The sequence below is a fragment of the Anolis carolinensis genome, chromosome 5 (assembly GCF_035594765.1).
Source record: "Anolis carolinensis isolate JA03-04 chromosome 5, rAnoCar3.1.pri, whole genome shotgun sequence".
NCBI classification, from domain to species: Eukaryota; Metazoa; Chordata; class Lepidosauria; order Squamata; family Dactyloidae; genus Anolis; species Anolis carolinensis.
Genome location: NC_085845.1, coordinates 95679611 through 95696053, shown reverse-complemented (window position 1 = coordinate 95696053; position 16443 = coordinate 95679611). Strand labels below are relative to the sequence as shown.

Here is a 16443-nt window from a genome sequence, read left to right as displayed (position 1 = left end):
AAAAGCAAAGAGGCTCTTGCTAGACATCTGCCTTGGCTTTAAATAGAACACATACGCATATTTGCTAATTGTGTTGTTCTGAAAGATGAAACCACTCACTCATTAACATTATTTCATATGATTTGTGTAGTAGAACACAATATATAAATAGTATGTGACAAAAGTTTAGTGACGATCGTTCAGTTTATGAGAAAGCAATTGTTATTAAAAAGCAATGGGAACTAGACCTACAAATCATATCATAAAATAATTTCATCCATATTGGTCTGTCTTTCCTTCAAATCTTACTTACTAGAGAGTATATACCCTGTTTCCCCTAAAATAAGACATCCTCATAAAATAAGACCTAGTAGAGGTTTTTCTGAATTGCTAAATATAAGGCCTCCCCCAAAAGTAAGACCTAGCAAAGTTTGTGTTTGGAAGCATGCCCGACGAACAGAACACAAGAGCATGCAGGATCGGTAAATGTACCTACCATAGAGTGTTGTACATGGAAATAATGGTAGTAACAAGAAATTCTTGATAGGATTCACAGTTTGTCTGGTTATGCTGGTTTGTGATGACAACTACTGTACAGTATATAATAAATGTTCTTTTTTTGTTCAATAATAAATGTGAATTATTCTTCATGGAAAAATAAGACATCCCCTGAAAATAAGACCTAGAGGATCTTTGGGAGCAAAAATTAATATAAGACACTGTCTTATTTTCGGGGAAACACGGTAGTTGTTGTCACCTAGAGGCCACCTTAGGCTTAACTTAGGCTAGCCAAAATACTGAAAAATATTGCTTCTGTATGCTGGAGGGAATGTAATATCAATATACATACTTCTATATGTGGCTGTATTGTCAGGGAGAGAACAAATTTTGGTCTCAGGTAGTAAGTTGACTTACAGTCATTACAAAGCAAAAGATTAACTTTTGTATAGGTGTACTAGTCCATTCCTTTTTTTTTACTAAACAAAATGAATATTTAGGACCCAAATACATTGTTATTGACATCCCCTTCCCAAATCGGAGATGCCATAAATGACCTGGAGAGGACTCCCAGTCTCAGCTTTGTAAGCTCATCAGGCTGCACCCATTGCCTTTTGTCCCAGTCTTAAGACCCATCACAATGCCCAGCAATCGACTGTCCAACAGCTGGGAATCTCCTAGGAACTATGTCACTAAGAGTAAGCCCATCAGCTACCCTTTGACCCCAGCCCCAGCCCACACTCCTTCCCAGCTTCCAGGGGGTGGACAAAAACAGAATGCAGACACCTTCAAATACATCCAATAACAGTTTATTCCAGACTATGCACCAATCACAAACTGTAAGTGAATTTACTTCTGGCCCAGTGGGAGTATGGATCCTAATTTGCACCAACCACAAACTGTAAACGAATGTACTTTGGAACCAGTGAGATTAAAGGCCATGAAACTGCACCAATTGTTTCCAAATGTGTGTAGTCCTCTATATTGGAGCTTTCCAAACTTTTAATGTTGGTGACACGCTTAGGAAATAAGCATCCTTTTATGACATGGCAATTCAGTTTTACTAGGAAGATGGAGCTTAAAACAACCTCTTGCAAGAGTTTCATACACTATATTATACCATGTGTATATGTTTCATATAATCTGTACTGTATAAACAAGGTCTGGACATTTTCCTTTCACACATCTTATGTACTACAGGTGATTCTTGTGTAGTTTTCTCTATAGCCACATTGTTCATCACATTGTTGTCAACAGATTTTCTTTTCTTAATTAGAAACTTATCAATTTTTAGAGGTAATTATTGCAATTCAATCAACAACTTGTGTGAATTATAAAGGATACAGCAGTGACTACACCTGAACAGCCCCTTGCACTCCACTTTTGTAGTGATTGAAGCTCTCTGGAGGTTTTTAAATGAGGCCTGGATAGCCATCCAGAGGTGCTTTGACTGTGTCTTCCTGCCTAGGAGAAGAGGGTTGGACTGGATCCCCTTTAAGGGTCTCTTTCTCCTCCTCCATTTCCTCCTTCCTCACCAGTCAGCCTTTGTTTGTGGGGGCGGGGAAGGGGGGGGAGCATTTTCATGTGACATACCTAGGAACTACAGGCAACACACTAGTGTGTCCCAACACACAGTTTGGAAAGCTCTGCTCTATATAACCCCCATGCTTGTACTTGAAGGACATGATGAAACCTGTCCCCAGCATCCACTCTGGACAAAACTGATTTCTGTTCCTGTCTTCAACCTATGTCTTTCATTGGACCAATGGGAAGCTATAGCACACTGGGAGTACCCAAGATTTTGGCAACAATATCATCGCTTTTTTCCTGGCAGTTCCTTTTCACAATAATAGCCCACAAATGGAAGGAAGGTATCTTGAATGTGGAAGCCTGGTGTAAGAAAATTTCTAATCTGCTACTCATGGAAAAGTTTTCCCACAATGTGACGATGATCAAAGGACTTAAAAGCAGTGACACATCTTTCAGAAACCACTTTCCTTTTTTAAGAACATGGTGATCGGTGTGTTGGTTGTTTGCCTCCACCTCCTCATCAGCTGCCTTTTTGGAAGGACACACCGTCCATTTGTTCATATAATTAGTGAACATTACACCTTGATTACTCACCAGTGAACTTTATTCTTGAATTGTATACCATCTGTTCATTTGCCTGTTTGTTTTATCTTTTTATGATTTGCAAATCCTCAAAAATATATTGTAAATAAGTGATGGCAATAAAAGACACAATAAGTACAGAAATGCACTGAACTTAGGTCAATCATCTTTGCAGAACACATACAAATGGGCATGCAAATCATTGGTATGTATTCTTAGAATTACATAAGTCAACTAAAATCAATCCTATATTTTTTTTTACTCAGCAATATGTCCCATTTCTGAGCAGATATATTATTTGAAATAATTCAGCCCTATAGATGTTGCTGATGGGAGTTCCTAGAATCATTAAAAGGCTGCTAAGTGCTGCAATAAAATGAAAGCACACCCACTGAATCGAAAGGAATTTGTTAAGTCAAACTACATACCAGTAAAATCACTTGAGTGAATGGGCCTAGTCTAGTTGGGGCTAAAAAATTGTTTGGGCCATTGAGTTCTACAGGGCTTACACACCAGGTGCTTGCTCCCAGCCTTTAAGTGTATCCATCCGCTGTTGAATTAATGCAGTCTGATTCCACTATAACTTCCATGGCTCACTGTTATGGAATCATGGGAGCTGTAGTTTTATAAAGCCTTTTACCTTCTCTGCCAGAGGGCTTCACCAAACTGCAACTCTTGGCATTCCACAGAATTGAACCATGGCAGTTAAAGATGCACTAATTTGACAGTGTTGATGCACCCTGTGTTGCCAGCAGGAGCCTCTGATTATAATTCGGCATGATTCTTGTATCTTGCCCAAGAATACAACAAAAGCACAACGAAAGACATATTTTGTCAGGCATAGATGTATCCTCAGGCACTGGTCCTGCAGATATGGAGGCTGTACTAAACTCAAAGAATCATAGAGTTGGAAGAGACCTCATGAGCCATCCAGTCGAACCCCCTCGCCATGCAGGAAAATTACAATCAAAGTACCCCCAACAGATGGTCATCCAGCTTCTGTTTAAAAACCTCCAAATAAGGAGCTTCCACCAGTCTCCGAAGCAGAGAGAGCTGAACAGCTGTTACAGTCAAGAGGTTCTTCCTAACGTTCAGGTGGAATCTCCTTTTCTATCATTTGAACCCACTGCTCCCAGTCCTAGTTTCCAGGGCAACAGAAAACAAGCCTACTCTCTCTTCCTTATGACACGCTTTCACCTATTTATACATGGCTATCATATCTCCTCTCAACCTTCTCTTCTGCAGGCTAAACATATCCATTTCTTTAAGCCACTCCTCATAGGGCACTGTCTCAAGACCTTTGATAATTTTAGTCACCCTCCTCTGAACACCTTCCAGCTTGGTAATATCTATTTTGAACTGTGGCACCCAGAACTGGACACAGTATTCCAGGTGAGGTCTAAACAAAGCAGAATACAAAGACTTCCCTTGATCTAGACACTAGACTTCTTTGGATGCAGCCCAAAATCCCATTGGCTTTTTCAGCTGCTGCATCACACTATTGGCTCATGTTCAACATGTCCATGAAGACTACAAGATTTTTTTCACAAGGACTGTTGTTGAGCCAGGCATCACTCATCTTGTATTGTATTTATTTTTTTCTGCCAAAATGTAGTATCTTACATTTGTCTCTGTTGAAATTTGTTTTGTTAGTTTTGGCCCAGCTCTCTAATCAGTTAAGGTCATTTTGAATTCTGATCCTGTCCTCTGGAGTATTAGCTATCCCTCCTAATTTGGTGTCATCTGCCAACTTGATAAGCACTCCCTCTAAACATCCAAGTCATTAATAAAGATATTGAGCAGCACCAAACTCTGCGGCACTCCACTTGTCATTTCTTTCTAGGATGACGAGGAACCATTGGTGAGCACTCATTGGACTTGGTCACTTAACCAATTACAGATCCACCTAATAGCATTACCTAGCCCACATTTGACTGGGCTGCAATCTATATATATAAAAGAGTGATGGCATCAGGGCAGTGGACAAAACAACAAAACTACAGGCCCCCCAACCTCGAAATTTGACAACACAACCCATCATCCACGCCTCTAGGTTGATACAACAAAAAGAAAAGAAAAATAAAGTCCTAATTAGAGAGAGAGCAATAATTGTTTTTATCCAATTGCTGCCAGTTTAGAGGGCTAATCTCTGCCCACTTCGTTGCCTAGCAACCAAGGGACAGCCAGGTTTCTGTTAGGGGACAGGCCGATTTAGGCCTCACTTAGACTTCTTCCACAGATTATCTAATTTGCACTGGATTATATGGCAGTGTAGACTCAAGGCCCTTCCACACAGCTATAGAACCCATTTATAATCTTATATTATCTGCTTTGCACTGGATTATCTTGACTCCACACTACCATATAATCCACTTCAGTGTGCATTTTATACAACTGTGAAGAAGGGGCCTCATATAATCCAGTTCTAAGCAGATAATATAAGATGATCAATATACAGTAGACTCTCACTTATCCAGCGTAAACAGGCCGGCAGGATAAGTAAATATATTGGATAATAAGAAGGGATTCAAGAAAAGCTGATTAAACATCAAATTAGGTAATCGTTATACAAATTAAGCATCAAAACATATTATACAACAAATTTGACAGAAAAGGTAGTTCCATGCGCAGTAATGCTATGTAGTAATTACAGTAGAGTCTCACTTATCCAACACGGGCTTATCCAACGCATTTTTGTAGTCAATGTTTTCAATATATCATGATATATTGCTAAATTCATAAATAACATGATGTTTTGGTGCTTAATTTGTAAAATCATAACCTAATTTGATGTTTAATAAGCTTTTCCTTAATCCCTCATTATCCAACATATTCGCTTATCCAACGTTCTGCCGGCACGTTTATGTTGGATAAGTGAGACTCTACTGTATATTGTGAAATTATGGGTTTTTTCTCGAAGTGACACGCCACTTAAGTCATGCTAGGTTTTTTGGTGAATTTTAACACACCAAGCACAGAAGGTTGCCCATCATTGCACTAGACTCCTTTGGATGCAACTCAGAAAATCCCGCAATATCTGCTTTGAACTGGGTTATCTGAGTCCACACTGCCATATATTCCAGTTTAAAGCTGAAAAGGTGAGGTTTTATTCAGCTGTGTGAAATGGGCCTCATACGATCAGAACCAGCCCTGCAGCAGAAGCCTGACCCACAACAGCCCTTCATCCCAACTCAATTCCCTTCCGCAGTTTCTTCTTCAACGAGGAAGTTGGCGTTGGTTGGCCGAGGGAAAACCAATGGGATGTCGGCTTGACTTAAAAAAAACAAAAAGAAACAGCTACTACGGGATTGCTTGCAATTTGGGGACTGTGTCCAATCGGAGGCGGCGCCCAATCAGGACCGGGCAGGGCTCGGCGCGCGCCCAATCTGAGCGGGCGGGGGAGAGGGAGGCGTTCCTCGGGCGGCCGGAGCCTCACCAGTCACTCGGACACGGCGGAGGAGCAGGAGCAGGGCGGGGCGGTGGGAGTCGCCGGCCGCTCGGTTCTTCTCCTTCTTCCCGGAGAGACGCGTCAGCGCAGCGCCCGCCGAGGTGAAGAGCGAGGAAAGGTGAGAAGGGGCCTGGTTTCCCTCGGAGTTGGTTGCGTTTCGAACTGGACCGTGTCCTGAGAGAGGGGTTATTAGTTCCATCCCGCCTTTTTTGCCCCCTGAAGTAGCTTTCCCCCCATTGCTCTCGCTCTCTGTGTTTGTGCCTCCTTCAGCTGTTGGAACCGCTCTGAGGTAAACGCAAGGAGAGAGTCCTGGCCTCAAGGTCGGCCCTCCGACGCAGAGGGAGGAAGCCAGGTTGCCTTGCCTTCTTTCCTCTCCTTCAGGATGCAGGTCTTGGTGACTTGGGGCGAATGAGAGAGAGAAAGAGACATCGCCTGGTTATTATTACTATTACAGTAGAGCAGGGGTCCCCAAACTTTTTAAACAGGGGGCCAGTTCACGGTCTCTCAGACCTTTGGAGGGCCGGACTATAGTTTATTAAAAAAAAAAACTATGAACAAATTCCTATGCACATTGCACATATCTTATTTTGAAATAAACAAACAAAATGGAAAGAAATACAGCCTCAGTGTTAATAATAATCATAATAAAAATAATAAAGAGGGTTGGAAGAGACCCCTTGGGCCATTTAGTCCAACCCCTTCTGCCTTTGTGCACCAAAAGCACAAGAAAGCATCCCTGACAGATGGCCACCCAGCCTCAATGTTGTTAATAATAATAAACAATAGACATTGACAAAATTACGATCTGCCAACTGCAAAAGGCCACCCTACTGGGATCTGCACGCATCATCCGAAAATACATCACACAGTCCTAGACACTTGGGAAGTGTTCGACTTGTGATTTTGTGATACGAAATCCAGCATGTCTATCTTGTTTGCTGTGTCATAATAAAATAATAATAATAATATATCATATAGTCCTAAACACTTAGGAAGTGTTCGACTTGTGATTTTGTGATACGAAATCCAGCATGTCTATCTTGTTTTCTGTGTCATAATAATAATAATAATAATAATAATAATAATAATATAGTCCTAAACACTTAGGAAGTGTTCGACTTGTGATTTTGTGATACAAAATCTAGGATATATATCTTGTTTACTGTGCTATACTGTGTCTTTGTGTCAATAATAATAATAATAATAATAAAGAGGGTTGGAAGAGACCCCTTGGGCCATTTAGTCCAACCCCTTCTGCCTTTGTGCACCAAAAGCACAAGCTAAGCACCCCCTAATAATTAATTATTAATTAAATAATAATTAAAATACCATTATGAACAAGCAAAGCTTTGGAAGGTGCGCACCAGGTGAGGGAGGAGGTGGGAAAGGCGTGTGCCTGCGGGGGCCGGATAAATGGCTTTGATGGGCCGCATGTGGCCCCAGGCCTTAGTTTGGGGACCCCTGCAGTAGAGTCTCACTTATCCAACATAAATAGGCAGGCAGAATATTGGATAAGTGAAAATGTTGGATAATAAGGAGGGATTAAGGAAAAGCCTATTAAACATCTAATTAGGTTATGATTTTACAAATTAAGCACCAAGACATCATGTTATACCACAAATTTGACAGAAAAAGTAGTTCAATACGCAGTAATGCTACCCTGTTTCCCCTAAAATAAGACATCCCCAAAAAATAAGACCTAGTAGAGGTTTTACTGAAATGCTAAATATAAGGCCTCCCCCGAAAGTAAGACCTAGCAAAGTTTTTGTTTGGAAGCATGCCCAACAAACAGAACACCAGAGCATGCAGGATTGGTAAATATACGTACCGTAGAGTGTTGGACATGGAATTAATGGTAGTAACAAGAAATTCTTGATAGGATTCACAGTTTGTCTGGTTATGCTGGTTTGTGATGACAACTAATGTACAGTATATAATAAATGTTCATTTTTTTGTTCAACAATTAATGTGAATTCTTCTTCATGGAAAAATAAGACATCCCCTGAAAATAAGACCTAGAGCATCTTTGGGAGCAAAAATTAATATAAGACACTGTCTTATTTTCGGGGAAACACGGTATGTAGTAATTACTGTATTTATTAATTTAACACCAAAATATCATGATGTATTGAAAACATTGACTACAAAAATGCATTGGATAATCCAGAATGTTGGATAAGTGAGACTCTACTATTATTTATTAATTTACACCCCACCTTTCTCCCAATCAGGGATTCGAAGCAGCTATCAACAGGGTATAAAACATACAGCTAGGTTAGGACAAAAAGGAAATAGACTTACAGTAGAGTCTCACTTATCCAACCTCCACTTATCCAACGTTCTGTATTATCCAACACAGTCAGCCTTTTAGTAGTCAATGTTTTGGTAGTCAGTTTTTTCAATACATGATGATACTTTGGTGCTAAATTCATAAATATTGTAATTACAGTAGAGTCTCACTTATCCAACACTCGCTTATCCAACGTTCTGGATTATCCAATGCATTTTTGTAGTCAATGTTTTCAATACATAGTGATATTTTGGTGCTAAATTCGTAAATACAGTAATTACTACATAGCATTACTGCATATTGAACTACTTTTCCTGTCAAATTTGTTGTACAACATGATGTTTTGGTGCTTAATTTGTAAAGTCATAGCCTAATTTGATGTTTAATAGGCTTCTCCTTAATCTCTCCTTATTATCCAACATATTCGCTTATCCAACATTCTGCCGGCCCGTTTATGTTGGATAAGTGAGACTCTACTGTACTACATCACATTACCATGTATTGAACTGCTTTTTCTGCCGATTTGATGTAAAACATGATATTTTGGTGCTTAATTTGTAAAATCATAATATAATTTAATGTTTAATAGGCTTTTCCTTAATCCCTCCATATTATCCAACATTTTCACTTATCCAACGTTCTGATTGCCTGTTTATGTTGGATAAGTGAGACTCTACTGTATGTGTTGTAAAAGGCTTTCATGGCTGGAATCACTGGGTTGTTGCGGGTTTTGTGGGCTGTATGGCTATGTTCCAGAAGTATTCTCTCTTGATGTTTTCGCCCACATCTATGGCAGGCATCCTCAGAGGTTGTGAAGTCTGTTGGAAAACTGTGCAAGTGGGGTTTATATATCTGTGGAATGTCCGGGGTGGGAGAAAGAACTCTTGTCTGCTTGAGTCAAGTGTGAATGGTGCAATTGGCCACCATGATTAGCACTGAATAGCCTTGCAGTTTCAAAGCCTGGCTGCTTCCTGCCTGGGGAATCCTTTGTTGGGAGGGGTTAGCTGGCCCTGATTGTTTCATATCTGGAATTCCTCTCTTTTCTGAGCGTTGTTCTTTATTTTCTGTCCTGATTTTAGAGGTTTTTTTTAATACTGACAGCCAGATTTTGTTCATTTTCCTGGTTTCCTCCTTTCTGTTGAAATTATCCACCTGCTTGTGGATTTCAAGGCAAACTGAAGCACCTAAATTGGGCTCCATGGGCCAATGGATACTCTACCACAGACATCACAAGAGCTCTAAGACCAAGAACAAGGCAGTAAAGACAAAGACCTACCCAGAGAAAAAGTGTTCTTACCATACATCAAGGGAACTACTGGCTGCATAGGGGAGTTTATGAAGAAACACAACCTACAAACTGTCTACAGATCCACTAAGAAAATCCAACAAATGCCTAGTTCAGCAACGGACAAGAGGGATCCTTTCACCTCTGCAGGAGTTTACCGTATACCATGCAGCTGTGGACAAGTCTACATAGAGACCACCATACACAGCGTCCAAACATGAATCAAGGAACATGAAAGGCACTGCAGACTAACTCAACCAGAGAAGTCAGCCATAGCAGAGCACTTGATGAACTTTGGACACAGCAGATTATTTGAGAACACAGAAATGCTGGACCACTCTAACAACTACCATATCAGACTACACAGAGAAGCTATTGAAATTGACAAGCATGTGGACAATTTCAACAGAAAGGAAGAAACCATGAAAATGAAAAAAAAACTGGTTGCCATTAAAACATAGTAAGACAATCAAACCATAATAAAACATTCCAGATTAAAATATAATCGGCACTTTAGGTATAGTTAAAAACTAAACAGACATAAACCAAAGCCATTATCCATTGAATTGCCACTTGTCTATAAAGGTATTGCACAAAAAGGTTTAGCTCAAATGTTACTATGCCACCTATCACTCTTGTATTAATCTTCATTCAAAGGTCTGATTCCAAAGAAAGGTTTTTATCTGACGCCTGAAAGTTGGGAAGGGGGCCATTCTGATGTCTTTTAGAAGAGAGTTCCAGAGCCACGGAGCAACCACCGAGAAGGCCCTCCCTCTCGTTTCCACCAACTGTATTTGCGGCCGTGTTGGGACCGAGAGAAGGGCCTCTCCTGCTGATCTCACAGCTCGTGCAGGTACATAGAGGGAAATACTGTGTTTTAAGTAGACTGGGCCCGAGTAATCTAGGGCTTTATAGGTTAAGACCAGCACTTTGAATTGTGCCCGGAAACTGACTAGCAGCCAGTGCAGTTGTTTTAGCTGGGGGTTAGTTCTTTTGCTGTAACCAGCCTCTGTTAGCAATCTGGCTGCTGAGCTTTGAACCAGCTGGATCTTTCAAATGCTTTTTGGAGGAAGCCCCATGTACAGCACATTGCAGTAGTTTAAATGGGATGTAAGTAACACCCTAGCTAGATCTGGTTTTTCAAGGTATGGGTGTAGCTGGTGCACAAACTTTGTGCAAAGGGCCTCCGGGGTCAGCGCTGAGTCTAGGAGGACCCCCAAGCTGTGGACCTGTGTCTTCAGGGGGAGTGTAACCACATCTAACACAGGCTGTAGTCCTTATACCACAATCTGCCTTACAACTGACCAGGAGTACCTCTGTCATGTCAGGGTTCAATTTCAATTTGTTCATCCTCATCCAGTCCATCACAGCTGATAGACACCGGTTCAGGATCATGATGGCTTCCTTGGCTTTTGGTGTAAAGGAGTGATAGAGTTGGGTGTCGTCTGCATACAGATCTCTCCCAGTGGTTTCATGTAGATGTTAGAGGAGTTTGACACTCTAGTGACACCCCTGAGTGGATGGAGATTCCCCAATATTATGAGTTGTTCATGCCCTTCTCTGGGTTTGATTGACAGCCACCCACCCATTCCTGGGCCTTGTTTCTCTATTAGTATTTGCTGCAACACCTGTGAAGGGAAGTATCCCTGCAAAGCTTGGCTGGATGTTTCTTTCCATACATTTTCTCTGCCTCTTGTTGGCATGATTTTAGTCAGATCTATCAGGTAGGCAGCCGATGACTGACTCGATTCAAAGAAGAGTTGGAAGAGACCAAAAGGGGCATCTAGTCCAACCCCCTGTCATGCAGGAAAAGCACAATCAAGGCACCCCTGACAGATGGTCATCCAGCCTCTGTTTAAAAGCCTTATTTACTCCTTGAGTGGAGGACTATCAGAATTACGAGATTGTTATTACACTTATTTGTAGTTTATTCAGTGCTTAGATCGTAGGTCTTTCACATATAGGACAAATAAATCAATACATAAAAACCAGATTATAAAATACAACATGAAATACACAATTAAAATACTATGTAAATCATTAAAATGCTCCATACATCAATGGCGAGATGCCCCCTTAAAATACTACATAAAATGCTATATGAACAAGTAAAATTCAGTATTACTAAAACTTAAGCAAGAAACATTTAAGATATAAACAACCACACTATAATTAGGTAAAAGCATCCCTACAACAGTCAACTGCAATTTCAGAAATTAATCTGGATTTTCAATACTGCCAGTGCAAAAAGAAGCACCTTGTGAGTAACTACAGGGTTAGTGTCTCCCAGAGATAGAAAATCTTTTCTGAAACCATGTTGGGATGTACAAGATACAGAATAGGCCCAGGGATTTTATTTCAGAGTACAAGATGCATTACAGTATGTAACACAATTTTATTTTGGTCCTGGGTTATAAACGTCGTTTCTTAATTAATTCTATCATTTAAAAAGTGGAAAAAGTGTATTAAACTGTATAGCCATGTTGCATTAGCATTCTCCTGACATTTCACCTGCATCTGTGATTAGCATCTTTAGATATTCTGTTGGTAGTGAGGCAAGTGGAGTGTGTGTGTATCTATCTGTGGAATGTCCACGGTGGGAAAAGGAACACTTGTCTGTTTAAAGCAAGTGTTGCAATTAGCAAGTTAAGAATCAGAGTTGAAAGAGACCACATGGACCATCTAGTCCAACCCCCTGTCATGTAGGAAAAGCTTGAATCTCAATCAGTGAGGGTATCTGCATAGAGGTAGCCTGGCTGTTGTTGCCTAAAGGCACCCTCTGTTTGGGGGTGGGGGTGTTAACTGGAACTTGATTGTTTGCTGCCTGGAGTTTCTATTTACTGCCTTGATTCTGGTTGTTGTTTTTTTAATACTGGTGACCAGATTCTGTTCATTTTCATAGTTTCCTCCTTTCTGTTGAATATTTTCACGTGCTTGTGGATTTCAATGGCTTCTCTGTGTAGTCTGACATGATGGTTGTCAAGAGTGGTCCAACATTTTTGTGTTCTCAAATAATATTCTGTGTCCAGGTTGGTTTGTCAAGTGCTCTGCTATAGCTGACTTCTCTGGTTGAATTAGTCTGCAGTGCCTTTCATGTTCTTCGATTTGTGTCTGGGCGCTGCGTTTGGTGTTCCCTTTGTAGATCTGTCCACAGCTACATGGTATACCTGCAGTGGTTAGAGGATCCCTCTTATCGTTTGCTGAACGTATCATTTGTTGAATTTTCTTGGTGGGTCTAGATTATTTGTAGATTGTTTCATCAGCTTCCTTATGCAGTCAGTGGTTTCCTTGATGTATGGTAAGAACACTTTTCCTCTAGGTCAGAGGTTTTCAACCTATGGGTCCCCAGATGTTTTGGCCTTCAACTCTCAGAAATCCTAACAGCTGGTAAACTGGCTGAGATTTCTGGGAGTTGTAGGCCAAAACACCTGGGGACCCTCAGGTTGAGAACCACTGGTCTAGGTGGATCTTTGTATTTACTCTCATGGCTTGTTCTTGGTCTTTCAGCTCTTCAGATGTCTATTATAGAATACCCATTGGCCTGTAGAGCCCAGTTTAGATGGTTCAGTTGGTATACAAGGTTTTTTTCCCCAAATCAAATCAATACAAGAGGTTAAAATGGCACATTGAAATTGTTATTATTACACTATGTAACACTAATATTCATCAATTACTTCTGAGTGGTACTGGGATTACAATAATAGGAAACTTGGGCACTTTTTATACTAGACCACCCCCGGGAAATAGTATTAGTGAATGATGAAAGTAAGGAGAAATGCTGCCTTGTGGATCACTGTGGGCTGCAGGTTGGGCTATAAATATATGAACTGAGTTAGGACAGCACAGAAATTATAATGAGTGTTCTGGTATTTGCTATGTCTGGCTACATCTTTCCTGGCTGCTTTTGTTGTAATGAGTCAGATGCTTGTCTAGCTGAATAACTCCCCTCTCCCTCTACCCTTGTAGAAGACACCTACTATGTGAGACAAGAACTTAATTTACTTATTGTGGACTCCATGATACTGGGCTCTTCCAATGACCACCCCTTGCTGATTGAAATGATAGTCTGGTTAAGGCAGTTCTAACTTTGAAGGTGTATATTTTGTAGTTCCCCTATCATTATCTAAATACATTGGTTCACTTTCCTTCACGAAGGATGTTAAAACAAGCCATGAAGCCAAATTAAATATTCTTACAAATCAGTTTTTTCTTTTAACATATTTTTGTAAGAGACCTGTGGAAAACATTTCTGTTTGAAACTCAGTGCTTGCTCAGATCATCAACAAAATGACATTTGTTAATGTATTCAGTTTTAATATTAAGCGCTTCTCTTGGACTGTGGAAAGTCTTTATAAAATCTTTTTTTAAAAATCAGTTAAAATCCTAACTAGCACTTCTGATGTATGAATCTTAGTCTGTGTCACTAAGGAAGTGAAGTGTTGTATGTGCTCATGTACATGTTGAGGGTACGTTTGGGGGCCAACAATTTTGCATAATATAAGCCAAGGAAGATTCTGCAAGAGGGGAAGCCACTAATGCACTCATGCCATTTCCTAACCCAGGCATTCAAAAAGGCTAAAATTGGAGCGGGGAGAAAGGGTTGGTATTTCTTTTAGGTTTTCCTGGTATGTCCATGTCTTTTGCCACTCTACTCAGAGAAGAGAAAGATTCCTTTTTTTGACCAGTGGATAAATCGACCCAAGATTTTTGGGTTGATTTTTTGACTAAAATTTCCATACCTATACATGAATATATAGGGCAAAACAAACTTGTTTCAAGTGGTGAAACAAACTTGTTTCTCAAATTCTGCATCCATTTTATTGATAAGAGTGGGGGGGGGGGAGTGGGGAAATTAATTTGCGGGGGGGGGGTGTCATTCAGTTATTCTAAAGGAGTGGGTGAACATTGATATTAAAGAAGCTTTTACTGGTTCTCCCCAACTATTCTCCTTTTTAAAGTAAAATTTGGCAGTGAGGGGTTAGCTGTCCCTGATTGTTCCTTGTCTGGAATCCCCCTGTTTTTTTTAGTGTTCTTTATTTACTGTCCTGATTTTAGAGTTTTCTTCACTACAGAGTTCTTTATGACTGTTAATCTGTGGTTAGGCTTCTTTTTTCAGCGTGTTATCAGTTGTATTGTGGGTTGATTTGTATGCACATTTTATTTTGTGTGTAAAATAACCCTGGTACCTGAGTGAATCCATTTTGGAACTGAAACCACTATGCTGTACACATTGTGTTCTCTACAGTTTGTTAATACAAGTAGCTCATTTTAGGTACTAGGTCAAGCCTAATTGAACAATACTATGGCTCAGTACTGCTTGTCTGCTTTCATTTCCCATCCGTATGTAATCTGGTTTCTAGTTGAAGTAGCTTCTGGCAATACAGTGGTGATTGTATTTTAGCCATCATGCCAAACAATAGTAAAAAAAAAGCTTATATGTAAGGTTACTTCAAAATGTGGCTTGTTTCAGCATGAGTAATCACATTTACCAGGTTTGCTGAATCATAAACTTTGCTTAATAGCGTCTTGTTGGTTTAGTGCAGTGGTTTGAGTGTTGGAGTAAACCTCTGGAGACCAGGCTTCAAATATCTGCTCAACCTTGAGCAAGGTGCAGTCTGTCAGCCCCAGAGGAAGGCAATGTTAAACTCTGTACAAATCTTGCCAAGAAAACCCCTTGATTGGTTTCACATAGCATGGCTATAAATGGGGAATAACTTGGAAACATACAACAAGAAATCTTGTACGTGTTTTGGTTTAATAAATTGAGATAATTTGTGTTGTTGAAGGCTTTCATGGCTGGAATCACTGGGTTGCTGTGAGTTTGTGTGTACTGCCATATTCCAGAAGCAGTCCCTCCTGATCTTTCGTCCACATCTATGTTAGGCTTCCTCAGAGGTTGTGAGATAATCTGAATTGGCGCTATTGGCTATGAATCTATATATATAAAAGAGTGATGGCATCACGGCAATTCAGAAAACAACAAAAGTACAGGCCCCCCAACCTCAAAATTTGACAACACAACCCATCATCCACGCCTCAAGGTTGATACAACAAAAATAAAAGAAAAATAAAGTCCTAATTAGAGGGAGAGCAATAATTTTTTTTATCCAATTGCTGCCAGTTTAGAGGGCTAATCTCTGCCCACTTGGTTGCCTAGCAACCAAGGGACAGCCAGGTTTCAGTTAGGGGACAGGCAGATTTAGGCCTCACTTAGACTTCTTCCACAGATTATCTAATTTGCACTGGATTATATGGCAGTGTAGACTCAAGGCCCTTCAACACAGCTATATAACCCATTTATAATCTTATATTATCTGCTTTGCACTGGATTATCTTGACTCCACACTGCCATATAATCCACTTCAGTGTGCATTTTATACAGCTGTGAAGAAGGGGCCTCATATAATCCAGTTCTAAGCAGACAATTTAAGATTATCAATATACAGTAGAGTCTCACTTATCCAACGTAAACAGGCCGGCAGGATAAGTGAATATGTTGGATAATAAGAAGGGATTCAGGAAAAGCCAATTAAACTTCAAATTAGGTAATCGTTATACAAATTAAGCACCAAAACATCATGTTATAAAACAAATTTGACAGAAAAAGTAGTTCCATGCGCAGTAATGCTATGTAGTATTTACAGTAGAGTCTCACTTATCCAACACTCGCTTATCCAATGTTCTGGATTATCCAACGCATTTTTGTAGTCAATGCTTTCAATATATCGTGATATTTTGGTGCTAAATTCATAAATACAGTAATTACTATATAGCATTACTGTGTACTGAACTACTTTTTCTGACAAATTTGTTGTCTAACATGATGTTTTG

General features: G+C 40.1%; 1 protein-coding gene across 6 annotated transcripts in view; it reads left to right on the top strand.

The window, feature by feature from the left end:
* Nucleotides 1–5985: 5985 nt before the first annotated feature.
* pacsin2 (protein kinase C and casein kinase substrate in neurons 2) overlaps nt 5986–16443 on the top strand; it is a 61752-nt gene continuing 51294 nt past the window's right edge. For 3 of the 6 annotated variants that reach the window (XM_062981873.1, XM_062981875.1, XM_062981872.1), the window contains exon 1: nt 5986–6155. The gene's annotated coding sequence lies outside the window, so the exon portion shown is untranslated. Of the gene's footprint in view, nt 6156–10269; nt 10466–16443 lie in introns of all 6 variants that reach the window. The other 3 variants (XM_062981876.1, XM_062981874.1, XM_062981877.1) reach the window with 2 other exon arrangements.